This window comes from Oryza sativa, chromosome 11, assembly GCF_034140825.1.
Source record: "Oryza sativa Japonica Group chromosome 11, ASM3414082v1".
Classification (NCBI taxonomy): Eukaryota; Viridiplantae; Streptophyta; class Magnoliopsida; order Poales; family Poaceae; genus Oryza; species Oryza sativa.
This window is the reverse complement of record NC_089045.1, coordinates 12,303,687-12,313,488: the sequence shown is the minus strand read 5'-3', so window position 1 is coordinate 12,313,488 and position 9,802 is coordinate 12,303,687.

Sequence of the window (9,802 nt, the reverse complement as noted above, 5' to 3'; positions counted from 1 at the left end):
CAAATCTCTGTCAGTTATATTCAAGCTATGTCACGTCCCAAAGCGACCCTAAAATATATCCTTTAAAATTATGCCTAGAATAATTAAAATCCTCGTGAAAGCCTCAAAAAAAATTAAAATGTGCAAAGTAAAAGTCAAATAAGGCTTAGAGTATTTTTGTATAATTCCTAAAAGCCTAAAATGTGTAAATAAATTTTAGTGGAATTTTCAGAGCACAAATAATAATTAAGAAGAAATAAACAAAGTTAAAAAGGCTTTATAAAAAGAAAAACCCTAAAGAGTCCCCTCCCCGTCTCTCTCCTCTCCCCGCGGCCCACTCGGCCTCTCCCCCCGCGCGCGCCGCTGACGGGCGGGCCCGCCCGCCACCCTCGTTGACGAGTGGGGCCCACCCATCATCCCCGTCCTCCCGCCGCCCCGCCCGCGCTAAGCGCCGCCGCCGCCGCCGAATCCGCCGCATCCCGCCGTCCCCGCGTGCAATTAAGTGGGGGGAATCATTCCCCGGGATCCCCTCCCCCTTTCCCCCCATTTTCCCTCTCTCTCTCTCGCATTCAAACGGCCGGATTTGCCCACGCAAATTTCGCCGGCGCCATTGATGGCAGCCGGACCTCCCGGCCGGTTTCCTTCCTCTCCCGGCCGCCCTCTCCCCCTTCCAACCCTATTTAAACCCTCCCCGCACCTCCTTCGCCCGTTTCCACCCTTTGCCGCGCCTTCTCCTCGCCGGAATCGAGCTCGCGTCGTTGCCCTCTCTCTCCTCCGTCGCCGACGACCTCCGGCCGGCCTTCTCCGCTCGCCAGGACCGTCTCCCGCCCCGGCGTCGCCTCCTCCGGCTTAGCCGCACCGCCGTCGACCCCGTCCACCCCCACGCCGAGCTCGCTGACCGCCGGAACGCCGCCGACCCCGTCGACCCGAGCCGCGCCGCCGCCTTCCTCCGCTCTGGCCGCCTTTTTCGTCGTCGCCGTCGACCTAGGGTGAGCCGTGGACCACCGCCTCTTTTCCCCCTTCCCTTCCCCTCTCTCGACCGCTGCTCCGCCGTGCCTATGGCCGCTGCCGGCGACCATAGGGGCGCGGGTGCCGCCTGCCGCCGACCGCGCCGTCGTGGCCGCCTTCGGGCGCGCCGAGTGGCCGCCGCGTGGGGCCCGGCCGTCAGCCGCCCGTGCCCTCGAGTGAGGCTGACGCGTGGGGCCCACGGCTCCGGCCGGTGTGAGCCCGGGTGCACCCAGTCCACCGTGGACCGTGAGGCTGCCGCGTGGGCCCCACCCCCGTGGACCCGGTCCGCGCGCGCTCTCCCCTCGGCTGACGCAATAAATCCTTTTTAAATTAAAATTTAAATGAAGAAATTCGCAAATATTCACTTAAAGAGCATATAAACTTCAAATGGCCATAACTTGGCCATTTGAACTCGGAATTGGACCGTTCAAGTCTCTAATTTTTCCTCAAGAAGTCAAGAACCCATTTTTGTACTTTGTTCCTGCTTGTTATATGGAGTTTATTAGAGTAAAATACTTTTTCCTTTTCTTTGGTCGTGTAGACGCTGTAGCTTCGGAAGATCCGCTCTACGTGGAGGTTGAAGCCGACGTTTGGAAAAGCGAGCAAGGCAAGTCACATCATCCTTGAGCATATTGAATCCCAGTTTATAAAATTATTTTGATTTAAATTAATGCATTATCGCTTTATTTAAATTCCCGCGTTATCACTGTTTTATTTAGCCATGCCTATTTACCTTTGTTATGACCTTATTATTACCTTGTTCACCCTAGGAAAATAAAACCCCAACTAGTGGGTACTCTATTTATGGTTCCACTAGTATGAACTTAGGTAGATGCTTCGCTGGTTAATTAGGCAACATTAGGTGGTTTTATAACTTTAGACTTTGGGAATTCTCATATCACTTAGACACTATGGAATGGTTGGATTATGGTGGAATTGGACACATACCTCCCCCTCTATTCAAAACCCCCAAAATGGTTTTAGGCTGGGCTCGAGGTGCGTGGTTGGGTTTTGTTTGTCGTACCTTGGGTACTATAAGGATTAAGCTCGTGCCTCTGTTGCAAAGCACTACCGTACTTCCACATGTCTAGTGGGTAAGGCTTAGTTTGTGGCTCAGTCTGGTTATAAACAAAAGTATACGGATGGAGATGGACGAAGTCGGGGGTCGATGGACATCTCTAGGGCAAATGAAGGCTACACGAGCTGCGGCCCGGTAGTCGAGATGTCATGGCACAGGGCTGGTGTCCTACTGCTATGGGCTCAGTCCTGCCTACCTGTCCTGGAGGTTCCGGCCGTAGGTGGGGTTGGGTCGGTACTCTTGTCTATGGCTAGGATGGGTTGGAAACTATGTCACGTCTTCCGTCCGTATACCGTGGTGGTATGTGGCACATGGTTACACGTGAAGAAGATGTGTCTTGTGGGTAAAGATGTACACCTCTGATCAGAGTATAACCTATTCGAATAGCCGCGCCCTCGGTTATGGGCATGCCTAGCAATGTACCCAAGTTAGTGTTTTAATTCTTAAAACCCGCTTAACAACTAAAATGTGAAATGGTTGGCCTGGGTTGGCTTGGGACGAGCTAGGACCCAGGGTCAGGTTGCCAGTTCGGTCCAAATCATCGTAGGCCTTGGGTTAAGGCAGGTTCGTGTGGGTTCATGGCCTTGATTAATAATATTGTATAGCTCTAGGATCGTAATTACGAAATAGCTTTGAGCAACTAAGTGTCTTTTAATGCTGTTCACTGCAAACCCTAACCACCCCTATATTATAACTCCCTTGTACTCCTTTGCATTTATTTTGCACTCGTGGGTGTGTCTTGTTGAGTACGGTGGTTGTACTCAGTCTTGCTCAATTTTTCCCAATCCCAGAAGAGGAGTTCCTGGATGATGAAGGCTTTGGTGTCTAGCTCGTGCCTGCCGTCAAGCGCCTGTGGTCGTCGCCCTAGTCTTCCATTGTTTTTCGTTTATCTTCATGTGTGCTGGGCCCTCGCCGCCCATGTAATAAATTAACTATTTACGCTTCCGCTTGTTAAACTCTGTATTGTATCAACTTTTGGTGTACCTTGCCTCCTGGGACAAGGAATAATACACGCATGTAAGGAACGCCCGTTGGGTTATTTCCGGTCGTGACAAGCTATAACATCGGTTTCTAACATCCCTAAATCTCTTAATATAATCAATGACAGGTTCATTATATTTTTACTTAACCGATGTTAAATCACATAACCTAAGCTCAGTTTCTCTAGTATAGAAATAATCATGAAATTTTTCTTCTAATTGAGCCCAAGTATGAATAGAATTTGCCGGTAAAGAAGTAAACAATGTAAAAGCATTACCGGACAAAGATAAAGAAAACAAACGCAATATAAAAGTTGCATCTAACTTATCTTTAAAAGCAATCATAGATGAATCTATTGTAGATGCTACTTGTTGTTGGATAGATTGTGTTACCTCATCATTGCTTACCAAATCGGGGGCGAGCTTAGGACGTGGCCCGGGCTTGATGATCACACCTTGACGAGTCCTGGTGCTTGCCCTCATCAACGTCTCCCGTGTGAGTTCATTGATGTACTCCTCCATAGCTTTGCGGTCTTCTCCTACGAAATCATCCAATGTGACCGGTATCATATTGGATGGCTCCACCTCCGTCTTGGATGGCGGCTTCATCATGGCGAAATCGAAGTTGAGTTGACGATGAACGGATCTCTTCCCCAGCGGAGTCGCCAAAAATCATGTTGGCAACTTTTTTGACAAGTTAACAAGCACGATCGCAGCACCTTAAGTCTTGCGGTGATCCTAGAGTCGCCAACCACCTCGATCTAGCAAAGAGCTAAATCTAGATGGGTTTTAATAACTAAACCGGCTAGCGGAGCCGATTTCTAGATAACTACCCGTCTCGTGGGCAAAACGGAAGGTTTTCAGGACAAACCTACAAAGAGATGTCGCACTCTGGCAGCGGCGGCGGACGGTTTACGACGCAAACCGACAAAGATGGATAAACTAAGAGAAAACTAAAAGCAATATGAAAAACGATTCGATTGATTTATTGTAGATTGGTTTTTTACAATGAATCGGCCATGTCCCTTATATAGGGGTTGGTCTTGTCCTCTACAGGCCCTCCTCCACGTCCAACTCGGGGTAGAAACTAAAGGAAACCCAAAACATGCCTTCCTGAGCAAGGAAACCTCGAAACCTGACGAAACACAGTCGGACTCGGACCTGCCGGTCAGACTGGCCACACTCCGCCGGTCTGACTGGCCCTCAACCGGCGGTCTGACCGCCCAACACACGGCAGTCAGACCGGCCCACTCGGAGGAAACCGGTAGACTTCTAAATTTTGGCAATCTTTCCTATTTTAATCATAGGTGTCAAATTTGGGTATAAACATGTGCATGGTTGGATCTGCCGGCGCTCCGCTCGCGTATAAACCCCGAACGCTTCAGGCCCCTGGATAGCTACATGCTCAAGGTGCAGCCTCCTCTTGCTGGTGGTGTCAGCCGCTTGAGAAGAGGGTTCGACGGCTCGCCGCCGCTGACGGGGCAGACGCACCCAACCTGTAAATACCGAATGGCTGGGTAAATTGGTCACCACCAGATTTATGCGAGATGTTGGTTGTAGCTTCCGATCGATTTGCATGGATTTAAGAATTTTGGGAATTATTTTTCCAGAAAAGAAAATCAAAACGGGAGTACCTACCCCCAGAACGATGCTATTGATGTACGGTGGACGATGCTGTTGTCGATGCTGTAAGCAGTGCTGTGATGTCTCCAGCGCCGCTTTTTGCCTTTACCATATGATTTCAGCGAGCCAATGGATTGGTCGTCACCTTCGGCTTTGCCGATCGGCTGAGCGCCTGCGCCGTGGACACCGATCGAGTCGCTGCAACGTGGCTGTGGACATAGATCTAATCGCCGCGCGCCATCGATGCCGATCAAGTTGCCGATGGATCACGACGCCGCTGGTGACCTGCATGCTGGCTTACTGGATTTTTCACATTTTTGTCCTTTTGAAAAACTTATTTCGCAAGTAGATCTCTAGAAAAACTTATCCCAAAAATGGTCCTTTTTGAGGCGCCAGAGTGGCTGGCGCCGTCGTTCAATAGGACGGCGCCAGCCTCTTTGGCGCCGTCCCACCGCCGACGTGGCGGGGCGATGCTGAGGTGGCTAGGGGGAGTGCGCCAGAGTGGCTGGCGCCCTCCCCCCCCCCCCCGAAATTTTTTATTTTTGTTTTATTTGTTTGATATTTTTTTCACGCTTAGGGACACACAAAAAACAGAATCACTATATACTGTTTAACTTATATATGTCATTTCATGTGATTATATTTTGAATTAGATTAAGTAATTTCATATAGTGGTAGAGTGCATTATGTTTAACATGCTGATCAAAGGGTTTTACTAAAGGAGTTATGGTCTAATTTTAGTGAAGGTGCAAAGTAGACTAAGTGGTATGCTAGATATTTTCAGACTTAGCTAAGTGGTAGTTCGAGTTTAAATTTTTTTTGTGGTTGGTTGTATCGTGATCCTGAGTGTGAAAAAACATCCGAAAGAATAAAATAAAAATAACACCGTTGCAACTCCATACAGAGAAACAGGAATGGAGGCGACGGCGCCAGCCATGCTGGCGCCCTCCTCCCTGGGGCGGCGCCAGCATGGCTGGCGCCCTCCTCCTGCCACGTCGGTTCGCGTACGCCACGGTGGCAGGAGGACGGCGCCAGAGAGGCTGGCGCCGTCCCGTTGGATGACGGCGCCAGCCACTCTGGTGCCCAAAAAGGACCATTTCTGGGATAAGTTTTTTCAAGGGTCTATTTGCGAAATAAGTTTTTCAAAAGAATCAAAATGTGAAAAATCCAGACAAATATACCTAATTCCGATGCAATTGAAGCATATGGAACTTGGAAACTTCCGCTAAAATTTGAAAGCATGATTGGATATTTTGCGAATTGAGTGTGGTGAAACCTGTCTGACTGAGTCTATTCGACTTAATATTAGTGCTTCACATTTAAAATTATTTTTCAGTAATCAGTGATAAGTGATTAACACAAATGTTTAAAACTAGCTGGTTTCTTATTCTAGAAAAATCTGTGATCATATAGATGCGATCAAGGTATCCGACACAAGCTTTTTATATACTCTAGAATTATTGTATTCAAATTAGTTTTAAAGTTAATACACTGTCTAAGAACATCAGTTCAAAAAACTAATCCTGTCTCGATCGATCGAACACATAATGTGAATAACAGCCTACTAGCTCCTAGCGCGTGCATCCAACTGGTGCTTCTTCTACCCACGACCAGACCATTTTCTCCCGATCATCCTGTGGCAACATATATACATACGTGTACAGTTATTGGATCACTAGGAGGATGAACCAACAACTTATTAGTAGGATCCATTCCCGTCTTAAGGTCTTGACAAACAAAGAAAAATTGTTATAGTACTCAACCTGCGAAACAGTTGAACCGAAACCCCGCCAAAATATAAGAATAGATTAAAATAAATTACACACGAAACCACGCCACCGGCGGTGACGGCAGCGACGAACCTCCTCACCGGAAACCGGCAGTGGCGACGACGACTATTAGATATGTGGTATCCATAACCCTGACAATATGTTATATATATATGTATATATGTATATATGTATATATGTATATATGTATATATATATATATATATATATATGTATATATGTACATGTATGTATATATATATATATATATGTATATGTACATGTATGTATATGTATGTATATATATATGTGTACACACATATATACATATATGTGTGTGTGTGTGTATATATATATATATATATATATATATATATATATATATATATATATATATATATATATATATATATATATATATATATATATATATATATATATATATATATATATATATATATATATATATATATATATATATATATATATATGGCTTGAATCCATGTCAAGCCAGCCGGCGGCGTGATTCCATCGACATAAGCGGCTTTTGCACCGTTGGGATATTCCCAGGTGAGTGATTCTGGTATGTCCATCCCGTTTTCTCTCGTTTTGTATTTCTTGCAGATTGATCAAGGATTCTCTCTTTCTGTTTATCGAAAAATTAGACCATAACTCCTTTAGTAGGGAGGAGGAGGGCGCCAGCCATGCTGGCGCCGCCCCAGGGAGGAGGGCGCCAGCCATGCTGGCGCCGCCGCCTCTATTCCTGTTTCTCTGTATGGAGTTGCAACGGTGTTATTTTTATTTTATTCTTTCGGATGTTTTTTCACACTCAGGATCACGATACAACCAACCACAAAAAAAATTTAAACTCGAACTACCACTTAGCTAAGTCTGAAAATATCTAGCATACCACTTAGTCTACTTTGCACCTTCACTAAAATTAGACCATAACTCCTTTAGTAAAACCCTTTGATCAGCATGTTAAACATAATGCACTCTACCACTATATGAAATTACTTAATCTAATTCAAAATATAACCACATGAAATGACATATATAAGTTAAATAGTACATAGAGATGCAATTTTTTTATTTTTATTTCATTTTTTGATATTTTTTTCACACTTAGGAGAACATAGGAACCAACCGTATAAAAAATAAACTCAAACGGACAAAATATGTGACATGTAGAATTTTCCAAAACTCTACCGAAACGGACAAAATATGCCATCTATTAAAATAGGCGTAACTTTCTCATACGGACTCGGAATCAGACAAATAATATATGCACGGACATCTACAGAAAATGTTACATCCGATTCTCCCCGCTTTGCCGGGTTCGGCGATATTAAAACCTCCAAATTCCGCTTGCAAGATTGTGTTTTCGAGGAGAGAAGTTTTTCGGTGGAGCTTTGGAAAATTCCACATGCCACATATTTCGTCCGTTTGAGTTTATTTTTTACGTGGTTGGTTCCTGTGAATTCCTAAGTGTGTAAAAAATATCAACAAAATAAAATAAAAATAAAAAAGTTGCACATCTCTCTCCTCTGCACTAGTTCGGAGAGAGGAGAGGAGAGGAAAAATTCTACATGTCACATATTACGTCCATTTGAGTTCAATTTTTCTATAGTTGGTTCTTGTGTGTCCCTAAGCATGAAAAAAATATCAAACAAATAAAACAAAAATAAAAAATTTCGGGGGGGGGGGGCGCCAGCCACTCTGGCGCACTCCCCCTAGCCACCTCAGCATCGCCCCGCCACGTCGGCGGTGGGACGGCGCCAAAGAGGCTGGCGCCGTCCTATTGAACGACGGCGCCAGCCACTCTGGCGCCTCAAAAAGGACCATTTTTGGGATAAGTTTTTCTAGAGATCTACTTGCGAAATAAGTTTTTCAAAAGGACCAAAATATGAAAAATCCAGTATATTTGTCGCATACTTAATTAGCCACGGTTATATATATAACGAAAGGATTTTTCAAACTATGTTATACTGATAAGTGAAGCGCTAGTTTTGCATGTGTGGGAGATGCTATATATACAGATACATGTCAATACATTAACTAAAGTAGATATAGAATACATAATCTGTAGTACTTAAACATAAGTTCTACGGCTCTATTGTATACTTTAATTTAGACGTGGTCAAAATTAAATTTACCTAAGCTATATGTTATCTGAAAAATCAATTTTTATCACGCGCATTTAGACAGGTGTGTACCCAACTAGAAATGGGTATTTTTCCAAAATATGCATTTCAGTGGGTATATGCACGTACTCAAATCTTGATTTCCTGGAACCATGAGGTCCCAATTCATCTTCCTTGCCTAATTTATTAGTTTGTACTCTACAATATATTATACCTAGTTTAATAGTATATATATATATATGTGTCTATATATATATATAGTGAATCTATTCTACACCCCCCTCCCATGGGCCAATCCCACCTCCCCACCCTTCCTAGGGCCCAAATCCCCTCTCCCATATCAGTCAAAGGCTGGTCAAAACCCCCTCCCGCCGGTCAGACCTCGGTCAAACCCGCCCATTGACTCCCTCCCCCGCCCACCACTTCGTTGTTCACGTCTCGCAGGAATTCCGCAGTAACATAACGGTCATTGTGCAGTAACATGACAACTTTCTTGCAGTAACAACATCGAAAAATAGTCATGATGGATACATTTTTTTATGAACATCATGGTGCAGACCGATTAGAAAAATTCTATATAACGTGGGAGATATTGCTCTCTAAAGATTGAGATTTACTTTTTTTAAGTTCTCGTCTCTTTAGAACGGCGTAGTAACGCGATGATCAATGTGCAGTAACACAACTACTTTCCGTAGTAACAACGTTATAAAAGCATTATTGTCTCGATCATCGTGTAGTAACAGGATTATTGTCTCGTTGTAACATTGTTTTAAAGAATTATGGTGAAAACAGTTCTAAAAAATAATATGTGATGTGAGAGATATTATTGTTTAAAGATTAGAATTCTAAAAGTTTACTTGTACTAAGCTTGCTACTATGTATCTTTGTATGGACAAAGAGAAGTATTTTTTAGCACTTGTGTTTTGCACAAGATTGAGATTTAAAAATTTAGCTATGCACAAGCAGTGGTACTGTAGTAGTACCTTTACTATCATATGTTCTCTATTACTGTAATTTCATCATGATGTTACTGCAAAACGTGCAGTAACGACCTATAAATTTCATAGTAACGACTTATACATTTCGCAGTAACGTACCATGTTAAGCACTTCTGCGATAATGCTAGTTCCAAATTAAAGTAAGAAGCTTCGATTTCTATAGTAAATATAACTGATTCGAACAAACATATAAAGCAAACAAACGATAACCTGTAATCACTTA